This window comes from Arachis ipaensis, chromosome B8 (assembly GCF_059453495.1).
Source record: "Arachis ipaensis isolate K30076 ecotype BB chromosome B8, ASM5945349v1, whole genome shotgun sequence".
Classification (NCBI taxonomy): Eukaryota; Viridiplantae; Streptophyta; class Magnoliopsida; order Fabales; family Fabaceae; genus Arachis; species Arachis ipaensis.
In genome coordinates, this window is record NC_142443.1 from 40,982,694 (window position 1) to 40,993,336 (window position 10,643).

Below are 10,643 nucleotides of genomic sequence, written 5' to 3' on the forward strand. Positions count from 1 at the left end.
ATTCTCACTTTCTGCATAATGCTAGCTTCAAGCATTTAGATAAACTGGTTAACTATGCTGCCGTTTCCTAAGTTTCCAGTTTTGTCACTTTTGAAAAAGAAAAAGAGTTTTACACATGGTTAATCTGATGCACAAGAACCATTGGCAAGGTACTAAGTTTGGTGTTCCCACACCAAAGTAAGTACAAAGGCCCACAAATAAATCATGCATGCTAACCATTGTTTCTAAGTGCTTGGGGAAGAAGCAACTTTCAATATCACTGCAGGGTACCATACAAACTTTTGGAAAGATTTAGCATCATCTATCAAAAGGAAGAGAGAGGAATGTAAAGATCGGCAATGATGATGAGGAAGAGGAAAGCAAGCGAACTCCAAAAGGTTGTATTGTTCAGTGATTGTTTTATATCAGATGCTGCTAAATTGAAAGTTACATAATACCCCTGCCTGCCTGCATAGCATAGTTTTTCTGTAATTCAATAAGCAAGATGCTTGATCATTTACAACACTATACTCTCCAAAACTTGTTTGCACTCAATATTTCAAAAAAAATGCATCACATGAAAGTTCTTTGAAAAGAAGGATTGAGGAATCAAACAATTTTGAGGCAAGCAAAAGATTAGGAGAAGTGGTGGTTCTAGTTGTATGATTATGTATTGAGGTTGCATGCTTGTGAAAACTTGCATGGGAGCTCATAGGCAGGACATGAAGTTCAAAGAAGTATTGTGGAGATTCTCAAAAATCTATTGATCCAAGAAGCAGCAAACAAAATAAAAGAAAATAAAGAAAATACAAAAGCAAAAAAAACATGGCCCAAGGCTCTGAGCATCAATTACTAGGCAGAAAAAGAAAGAAGAAACAAAACTCAAAGAGTTGTTAGTCTAGTAAATGCTTGTGGTTGAGTTGTGTCAAAGAAAGAGGCTTGAGCAAGTAAATCCTTAGGGGTGCTTTAACACCTAATACCTTAAAACCAACTGGTTTAGGAGTATTGATTGAAAGCTTATCTAAAGAGCCGCCTTGAGACATGACACTTAGAGTCAAGGCCAAAGCAAAGAAACTATAAGATGCTTCAAGGTGATTACATATAAAGAGATCTCCATGATACCATTTGGATGAAAATCCTAAGACCTAAGACTCCCAATATGTGAGGACTAGTAAGCACTGAAGCCCTTGCATGAGCATATGATTTAGAGTTTACCCCACTGTCACTTAATCACTTCACTCACAGGACTTTACAAGTTGTTCTTCAATCCGTCTTAATTGAAAGAACCTATGAGCATAATTCATTTCTTGCTTGGGGACAAGAAAGCTTTAAGTTTGGTGTTGTGATGACAAGTCATCTTAGCCTAGTTTCACTAGCCTTTTTCTTATATTTTCATTTGAATTATGCACTTTCTTGAGCCATAAGCAAGCCAATTGGGTAGATTTTCATGCTTCCTTTGATTTAATCAACCATAGATGAATTAATGCAATTTCATGAGGTTTTATGCTATAATTGTCACATACTATGAAAGAATGAATATCTCATTATTTTGAGCATAGCTTTGATGTGTTTGGTTGATTAATGATAGGTGAAGAAAGCTTGGAGAAAGGTTGAAGCAAGAAGGAATGGCTAGGAGGAAGAGAGGACAAAAAGTTTGAGCAAAAGTTTGCCTCAAATTTTAGCTCAAACTTTTGGAATAAGTGAAAACGAACCAGGGAGCAAAAAGCTTGACCAAAAGTTTGCCTCAAACTTTTGCGCAAACTTTTGGGCAAAAAGCTTGAGCAAAAGTTTGCCTCAAACTTTAGCTCAAACTTTTGGGAGAAAAGCTTGAGCCAACGTTTGCCTCAAACTTTTTGGCAAACGTTGGCATCACAAATCAACACCCTGGAGAGCAAAAGTTTGCGCCAACGTTTGCCTCAAACTTTTTGGCAAACGTTAGCGCCATGAACAACACACCCTGGAGAGCAAAAGTTTGCGCCAACGTTTGCCTCAAACTTTTTGGCAAACGTTGGCGCCATGAGTTTGCAAGGGGAGGCCAACGTTTGAGCAAAAGTTTGACCCCAAACTTTATCTCAAACGTTGGTAGCAGCAAAATGGGGTGGCTGATGTGAAAAGTTTGAGTAAAAGTTTGCCTCAAACTTTTACTCAAACTTTTACTCAAGCTTTCATGATTCCAAACCCGGTTCACTTCGGTTCTTCTCCAAACTCCAAGAGCAATCAACCAAGGCCTCCATCAACCCAATTCCATCAAGAGCAAAGGCCCAATTGAAGGCTTGAAGACCATTTGAAGAAAGTGTATAAATAGCATAGAATTTAAGTTTTTCAGAGAGCTTTTTCTTTTAGTTTTCATAGGGAGCTTTCCTTTTAGTTTTCATAGAGAGTTTTCGGAGAGCTTTTGGTGTTGAGTGAATTTTAATTTCTAAGTCTCGGGGAAGGAGAATTGAATTCCCTTCCTCTTAGTTTTCTTGCTTTCAATTTCAATTACAATTGTCTTGGATCTTGGGTTGGAGAATTGAAGGAATTCTGTTTCAACCTCATCCTGAGATCTCTTTGTTTAATTTTACTGCACAATTGAATTTCCGTTTCTGTTAATTGCTTATTCATCTACTTTCTCTGCAATTTACATTTCCTTTGCAATTGTTCTTGTTGGATCTAGGAAGGCATTGAGATCTAGACTTGGTTATCTAGTCTCTTGGGTCCTGAGATCCGGATTTCCCATTTTCAATTCTCTGTTTACTGCTTGCAAGCTCATTTACATTTCTGTTTTAAGATCCGATTCAATCCAAGTCATCCTTTACTTCTCTGTTTGTTGCAATTTTACTTTTCCTTGTTTAATTTCTGCAAATCCAATTCCCAATTCCCTTTACAATTCAAGCCATTTACATTTCTTGCACTTTAAGATTCTGCAATTTACATTTCTTGCGTTCTAAGTTTCTGCCATTTAATTTCTTGTTCTTTAAGATTCAGCACTTTAAATTTCAGTTCTCTTTAAATTCAATGCAATTTACCCATTCCCTTTACTTTCCATGCAATCTAAATTCTGCAAATCACAAATCACTCAACCAAATCTTGATTCGCTTGACTAAATCAACCACTAAACTAAAATTGCTCAATCCTTCAATCCCTGTGGGATCGACCTCACTCCCGTGAGTTATTATTACTTGATGCGACCCGGTGCACTTGCCGGTTAGTTTTGGGTGTTTTGGAAAAATTCATTTTTCCACAAAAATACACCATCAGGTTCCCCTATACCGACGGGAATGACATCATCTACTCCGTAGGTGAGCCGGAAGGGCGTTTCTCCGGTAGCAGATTGTGGCATCATCCTGTAAGACCATAGGACCGAGGCCAACTCGTCTGCCCATAAGCATTCCTTCTGCTCCAAACGCTTTTTCAACCCTTTCAAGATGATCTTGTTCGCCGCCTCTACTTGCCCGTTACTCTGGGGTGTTCTACAGAGGAGAACCTTTGCTTGATACCAAGCCTAGCCAGGAACTCTCCAACCTTCTTATCGAAGAACTGCATCCCGTTGTCTGATATCACGATATCAGAAATTTTGAACCTGGCGATCACCTGCCTACACAAGAATTTACGGCAATTTGCTGATGATATACTTGGCAGTGCTTCAGCTTCAAACCACTTGGTATAGTAGTCAATGACCACGATTAGGTACTTGTATTGTACTGGGGTTGTCGGAATAAAGGCCTAGCAAGTCGACTCCCCATTGGGAGAAAGGTCGGAAGACCATGAATGAGCTTAGTTCCTCAACCGGTGCTTTATGAAAGTTTGCATTCTCTTGGCACCTAAGGCATTTCTTCACATACCGATGGTTCTTTCGCCAGTCCTGGATTAGGGATCGGTTTCCTGTCCCGAGTTTGGTGCTAGCCAATTTCGACAACAAGTCGGCTCTAGTGTTCCTCTCCCTTGAGACATGCTGAACAACTACCTCTTCGAAACCCCTACACAACTATTTAGTTTTCTCTAGGTATTTCTGTAGTAGCGGGTCCCGATCTTGGTACGTTCACTTGGGCCATTACCACTTAGGAGTCACTGTTGATTTTGAGTCTTGTTACTCCGACCTCTTTTGCTAGTATTAAGCCCCCAATCATGGCTTCGTATTCTGCTTGGTTATTCGAGACCGGAAACTCAAATTTGATAGACTGATCATAAGTCATTCCCTCTGAGTTCTTTAATATTATCCCAGCTCTACCAAACACTTGGTTGGATGCTCCATCAACATGAAGCTTCCACCGTGTGTTCGGGACCTCTGGTGGATCACCGACTATTTCCACCAAGAAATCGACCATTACTTGGGCTTTGATGGCATGAAAAGGCTCATATTGGATGTCATACTGGGATAACTCTATCGCCCAAGCCATCATCCGCCGCACTAGGTCGGGTTTCTGCAATATTTGCTTGATCGCTTGGTCGGTTCTCAACCGTGATCAGGTGCCGCTGGAAATATTGCCTTAGCCTTTGGGAAGAAACCAACACGGTGAAAGCCGCCTTTTCTAGCCATGTGTACTTCAACTCCACCCCCATGGAGCACCTTACTTATGAAGTACACGGGCTGTTGTCGTTTGCCTTTCTCTCGTACTAAAGCGGCAACCAAAGCTTCTTCTATCACTACGAGGTACAGGTATAAAGGCTCCCCTTTTTCTGGCTTACCGAGTACTGGTGGTTCCGACAAAATCCTCTTGAAGTGGTCGAAGGCTGCGTCACAAGATGGGCCCTACTCGACGGCCATCCCCTTTCAGGTTAAAGAAAGGCAGCGCATTTGTAACACCCTAATTACCCTGAGCCTTACCTCTAGCCGTAAAGCAAAGGTTAATCAAAGGTTACGACAATTCTAAGGCTTATACATATTTATATAGAAGGAAATAATATATAATCTAGAAGCTCGATGAAGGATTAAACTCAAAAACAAAATTACAAAAGCGTGAAGCGTTCACACAAAGCTAACGCACAAGACACAAGGTATAGATGCAAGAAAATATAACATATATAGATATAAGAGTATAATAATCATAGGGAACTAGCCACAACTTGCGGAGTTTAAGCCGACTAGTATATACAGACATACAGGGTTTTGGAGTTAAAAAAAGCTTATACAACTATTCTCTCAAATAAGCCTCTAAGGCCATAAAGATAAATATACAAAGAGATGTGAGAGTAACTACAACAAAGTAAAATAGAAATAAACCAAGGAGGAACCATACTCCACTCTGTCACCATGTCCAAAAACAACGAGGTGATTTTCAACTTGCATCTGAAAAACAACAATAAAGTATGGAATGAGAACCGGAGGTTCTCAGTATGGTAACAGTGCCCAATATGTAAGATGTAAGGCTCCAGGACACCGAAAGGAATTCTAGAACTTCACATCGATACAGGATATTCAAGCTTAACGTAAATAAATAACTTAAACCGTAAGTAATAAATAAGGCATCTAGACTTAGGGGATTTCTAACTAAATCTAATCACCGCTGTCCCACAGCCTTCGCCAACCTACCCTCCGTGCGATCCCATCGTCACCGCCTATCTAACCTCCTTAGCACCAGACAAACACAAATAATGCAAGCAAGGAAAACACAGGTAGTATTCATATATATAACAAGTAATTCAAGAAGCAAGTAGGCATATTATACAATTAGGAAAACTCAAGTAATCAAAGCAAGCAAACATATAGAAGATGCAGATGAAGAATGTCTATCCTATTGGCTGTGATATCACATGTCGGTTATAATGCCAAACCCGACAGAAAATCCGGTCGACAACTCCCAGATTAGTCTCTCTATTGCACATAAGGAGGAATAATTCTGAGAAATGAGTGCCCTACCACCTTCTCCTTTTAGAGGGAAACATTTCGAGGGAGCATGCCGTACCACCTTCCTCTAGTTGCCGCATGATTTTGTGGGTTAGTGCCCTACCACCTTGTAATCAGAGAGAAATCACATTCTCAAGAGGAATAATTCCGAGGGAGAGTGCCCTACCACCTTCTCCTTTCAGAGGGAAACGTTCCGAGGGAGAGTGCCCTACCACCTTCCTCTTAAGCGATAAGTATGAGTGAGAAACCCAGCTTCAACTCTCACATCCGAACGTAGGCGGGAGATTGCCACAACCCCTACAACAGAGAGCAATGCATATCGTAATCACATATTCAATATCAGAGGCCACTCCTCATAGCACACTTCCACTCATACTCATTCCGTCAACCATAATCATTCATAATTTCCATTCCGAACTCATTAATTCATTAGTTTCTCAACTCGTTGTCAGTAATCACCAAGATCACTACTCTTCCTTCTCTCTAAACCAACTCATCCTTAATACACCAGAAACCTAAACCTCCGTTTGCTAACTTTTCAAAGTAAAACCCAAATAAAACCACCTAAGACCTTCTCCACACTTAACATCCAAAAACGAGCCAAAAAGTCTTAAATAGGTGTCACAGAAGTTTACAAGCTTGTTGGAAAGGTGAAATAGTTGAAAACGAAGTTTAAGTTTGAGAAACATGGCGTGTGCGTACGCACAGGGGTGTGCGTGCGCACGCCCAAAGGGATTTTTAAAAAGTGTGCGTACGCATAGGGGTGTGCGTACGCACAGGTACCAATTTTCACAATTCTGTTCACTCGCACAAGGCGTGTGATAAACCACTATTTCACTTCTGTGTTTATAAATAAAAAATTTAACCAAACCAAAAATTAAAGCTTTTAAGGAGATTAAATGTGCTTTAGGGTTATGCTTCAAGATTTGGTTTCTTGCTGATTGAGTCAGCATCTTTAGCTAATTGTATTCTATAGAGCGAATAATATCTTGGTGATGAGGAGATTAACTAACTAGTTATGAAGCGAAACAAATGTTGGCTGGCGTAAGAAGTAGCTCTAGAACCATGGTGGCCATCATATACCTCGACAAAAAATACATTCCAACATACATCTACTTGACTGAAATCTTCCATCTCCCTATTTGAGCGTATAGCAGCGACGAAGTACTTGCCACACACTATAAGAAATAAGGGATTTAGTGTAATACCCAAAATTTTTAGAAATTTGATTGAGAGTCAATTTCAAATTAAGTTATTTGTTAAAGACTTTAATTCCAGAAATTATTTTATTAAAGATAATTAAAATAAATTTGGAAAATTAAATAAATTTTTTTGTCTAATTTTATAATTATTAAGTAATTTTTTTATTTATAATTTAATTTTTTAGAAATTTAAAAATAATGAGATTTTGACTATTAAAATTTGAATAATTAGAATTTAGTTTGATTTTATGAATTGAAGGCAAATTAAATTATTTATCTCTAATTTTAAATTAGAATACTTAATTGAAAATAATTTGCAAGTTAACAGGTAAATAGTATTTTTAAAGAAAAGTAAATTGTATTATATTTAAGTTTTCAATTAATACCTTAGCCTCAAAATCTCCGTTTTCATTACACAACACAAACCCTAATTTTATTTAACCCTAACCTACTCACTAACTTTAGCCGCCACCCCACCCACAACCTAAAAGAAATGAACTATTCAGGGAAGAAAAGAAAGGGAAAATGGTAATGGGAAAGGAGGAAGACAGAAGGGAGGAAGAGAATATACAGCATCGATGGGTGATAAACCACTATTTTCTTGAATTGAGTAGATTCTATCCATTATTCTCACACTTATTCATATAATTTGCATGTTTTACATTTTTCTTCCTAATTTTGCGCTATGATTGAAAACATGCTTCTTTGACCTTAAATTTGCTAATTTTAATTATCTCTTATTACCATTCGATGCCGTGATATGTTTGTTAAGTGTTTTCAAGGTTTATAGGGTAGGAATGTCTTAGAGGATGGAAAAGAAGCATGCAAAAGGGGAAGGAACATAAGAAACTAAGGATTTCAGACTCTGGTACCGACGCGTACGCGTGACGAGCGTCAAGTGCTGCAATCAACAGAAAGCGCAGGGGTCGATTTCTGAACTGCTTTTGACCCAGTTTTAGGCTCGAAAATATAGATTAGAGGCTGCAGAGTGAAGCTGGAAGAGAGGAATCATTCACTTCACTTTTCATTCACACAATTTTGAGGTTTAGATGTAGGTTTCTAGAGAGAGAGGCTCTCTCCTCTCTCTAGATTTTAGGTTTTTTTTAGTTTTATTTCTTCTTCAATTCAGATTTCCATCTTGCTTTAATTTAGTTTCTATTCTACATTCTATTATTCTAGCATCTTAGTTTATCTTCTCTAGTTGATTTCTTTATTTTTCCAATTTAGTTTATGAACTTTTCATGTTAGATTTAATTTTCTATTTAATGCAATTTGAGGTATTTCATGTTTATTGCTTCTTTCTTCATTTGTTATTATTGATTCCTTGAAATTGTTGGTCTTAGATTTTACATTCTCTTATTACTTTTCTATGCTTTTATTTTATGTATTCCAAGTGTTTGATAAAATGCTTGGTTGGATTTTAAATTAGATATTTATGTTCTTGACTTGGATTGATTAATTAGAGACTCTTGAGTTATCAAAAGTATTTTGTTAATTGGTGATTGAAGATTTCCAGTTAGCTTGAACTTCACCAAAGCTAGTCTCTCACTATGAATTGACTAAGACTTGTGAACTCAAGTTAATTGTATATATGCACTTGACCTTCCTCCATTAGTTAGAGGTTAACTAAGTGAAGGCAATTCACATATACCATCACAATTGATGATGATAATGAGGATAGGATTTCTAATTCTCTTTCCTTGCTAAGAGCTTTCTTAGTTATTAATTTATTTTCTCGCCATTTTACTTTCTTGTTTCTTATTACAAAACCCAAAAATATGCTTTTTCATAACCAATAATAAATACACTTTCTTGTAATTCCTTGAGAGACGACCCGAGGTTTGAATACTTTGGTTAATTTTATTGGGTTTGTATTTGTGACAAACAATCTAAACATTGATTGAGGTTTAATTGTCGGTTTAGAACTATACTTGCAACGCGATATCTTTGTGAAAATCTTTACCGACATTTTTCTTCCGTTAAGTTTTTGGTGCCGTTGCCGGGGATTTGCAAATGTGTGCCTTATTATTGGTTAGTGTGAATATTGTGAATATGTTTGCCTTTTCGTTTCTTTATTAGTTGTTTCTAGTTTTAAGAGTTTATTTTCCTTATTTCTTATTAGTTTTTGTTTTTATTTTCTCTTGCTACAATGAATTCTCACCCCTTTGGCTATGAGAGTGGTTACAATTATGTTGTAGGAGGTGGAGATTATAATGAAGGCTTGCATCAAGGATAGGACAATCAAAGATGGGAGGAGCCACAAGAATTTGATCAACCCTATTGGCAACAACCCTATCCAATATACTATGAGCAACAACCATTTCATGATGTATACCAAGACAATGGTTATGGTGGACCTCCTTGTGACAATCAACAACCACCACCATATACCTATAAACCCCCTTCTCAATATAGCCCTCAACCATACTCACAAGCCTCATCCTACCAAACACTCCCATTTGACCCTAATCCTTATCCCCCATACCAACCACCTTATGAGCCAAATGCACCATACATAGAGCCACCCCAATTCCAACCCAATTCTTCCCAAGAACCACCACCTCAATATACACCATCTCCAATGCATGCGAACTTTCAACCACAAGATAAATTTTCCTTTCCACCACAACCCTCTATAGGGGAATGTCCATATCCATCAATTCAAGAGCAATATGATCCTAATTATGTTAGCCAAGCAAAACAAGAGCCACGGGATCATTTTAAGGAAGAAATGGATCGACTTCAAGCAACCATCCATCAAATGGAGCGAGAGGAAAGCCGAAAAGCACACGAAGCTCTCATGGCTAAAAAATCTCAACTTGAGAACAAGGGACTGGAGTGTGTTGTGCAACAAGTGGAAAAGATGGAGAGTGTTAAACCGCCACATCCTTATCATGATGAACCACCCTCCTATTATGAACCCCTTCTCCCAACCGATGAACCCTCATATCTACTCCAGTCTCCAATGGATGACACCCTTGGTGTTCTTCTTCAAGGGCAAAGAGAGATGCAGCGGACGACACTAGAGTTTATAGCTACCTTGACTGAGGTAGTAGATAATTTAGCTTCACTGCACTTCAACACTCAAAGTACCCCCATGGATGCATGTGAAGAATTTAATGAAGAACGTAGCATGAAGGAGAGATTAGGAACTCCGGTGGAAAGTGAGGAATGTGACTTTGTATTGGAACAATTGGAGGAAGCCATAATTGATGAAGAGGAAGAAGTGGTCGAAGACTTAGGAGATGTTGAACCTCCATAGGAATCTAGAGTTGTAGAGTATTCCTCCAAGAAGCTTGAAATTGATGTTAAGGAGGCTAGTGCACAACCTCCAAGGCATGTTCCCTATGAGAAATTGGATGGGATAGATCAAGAAGCATGTTTCCTTGGTAATGATGATCATGAATCAAGCCCTCCTAGTAATGAATTTGCATCCACAAGTGAAATCCTTGAGTTAGAAAAGCCTTCTTTCGATGACATTGAAAGCAACATTGAGGTAGATTTCTCTCAACCTCATACTTATGATTTGAGTGACGGAGAAGAGTTGGGTGAACTCAGTGAGGAAGAGTTTGAAAGTGAAGAATCTTTTCAAAAGGTGGAAGTCCTTCGGCAAGGTTGGATGGGAGTTGATGAAT

The 10,643-nt window shown here is 38.3% G+C and overlaps 1 pseudogene; it reads left to right on the top strand.

Moving 5' to 3' along the window:
- Positions 1-9,157: 9,157 nt before the first annotated feature.
- Positions 9,158-10,270, top strand: LOC148547798 (uncharacterized; annotated as a pseudogene).
- The last annotated feature ends 373 nt before the right edge of the window (positions 10,271-10,643 follow it).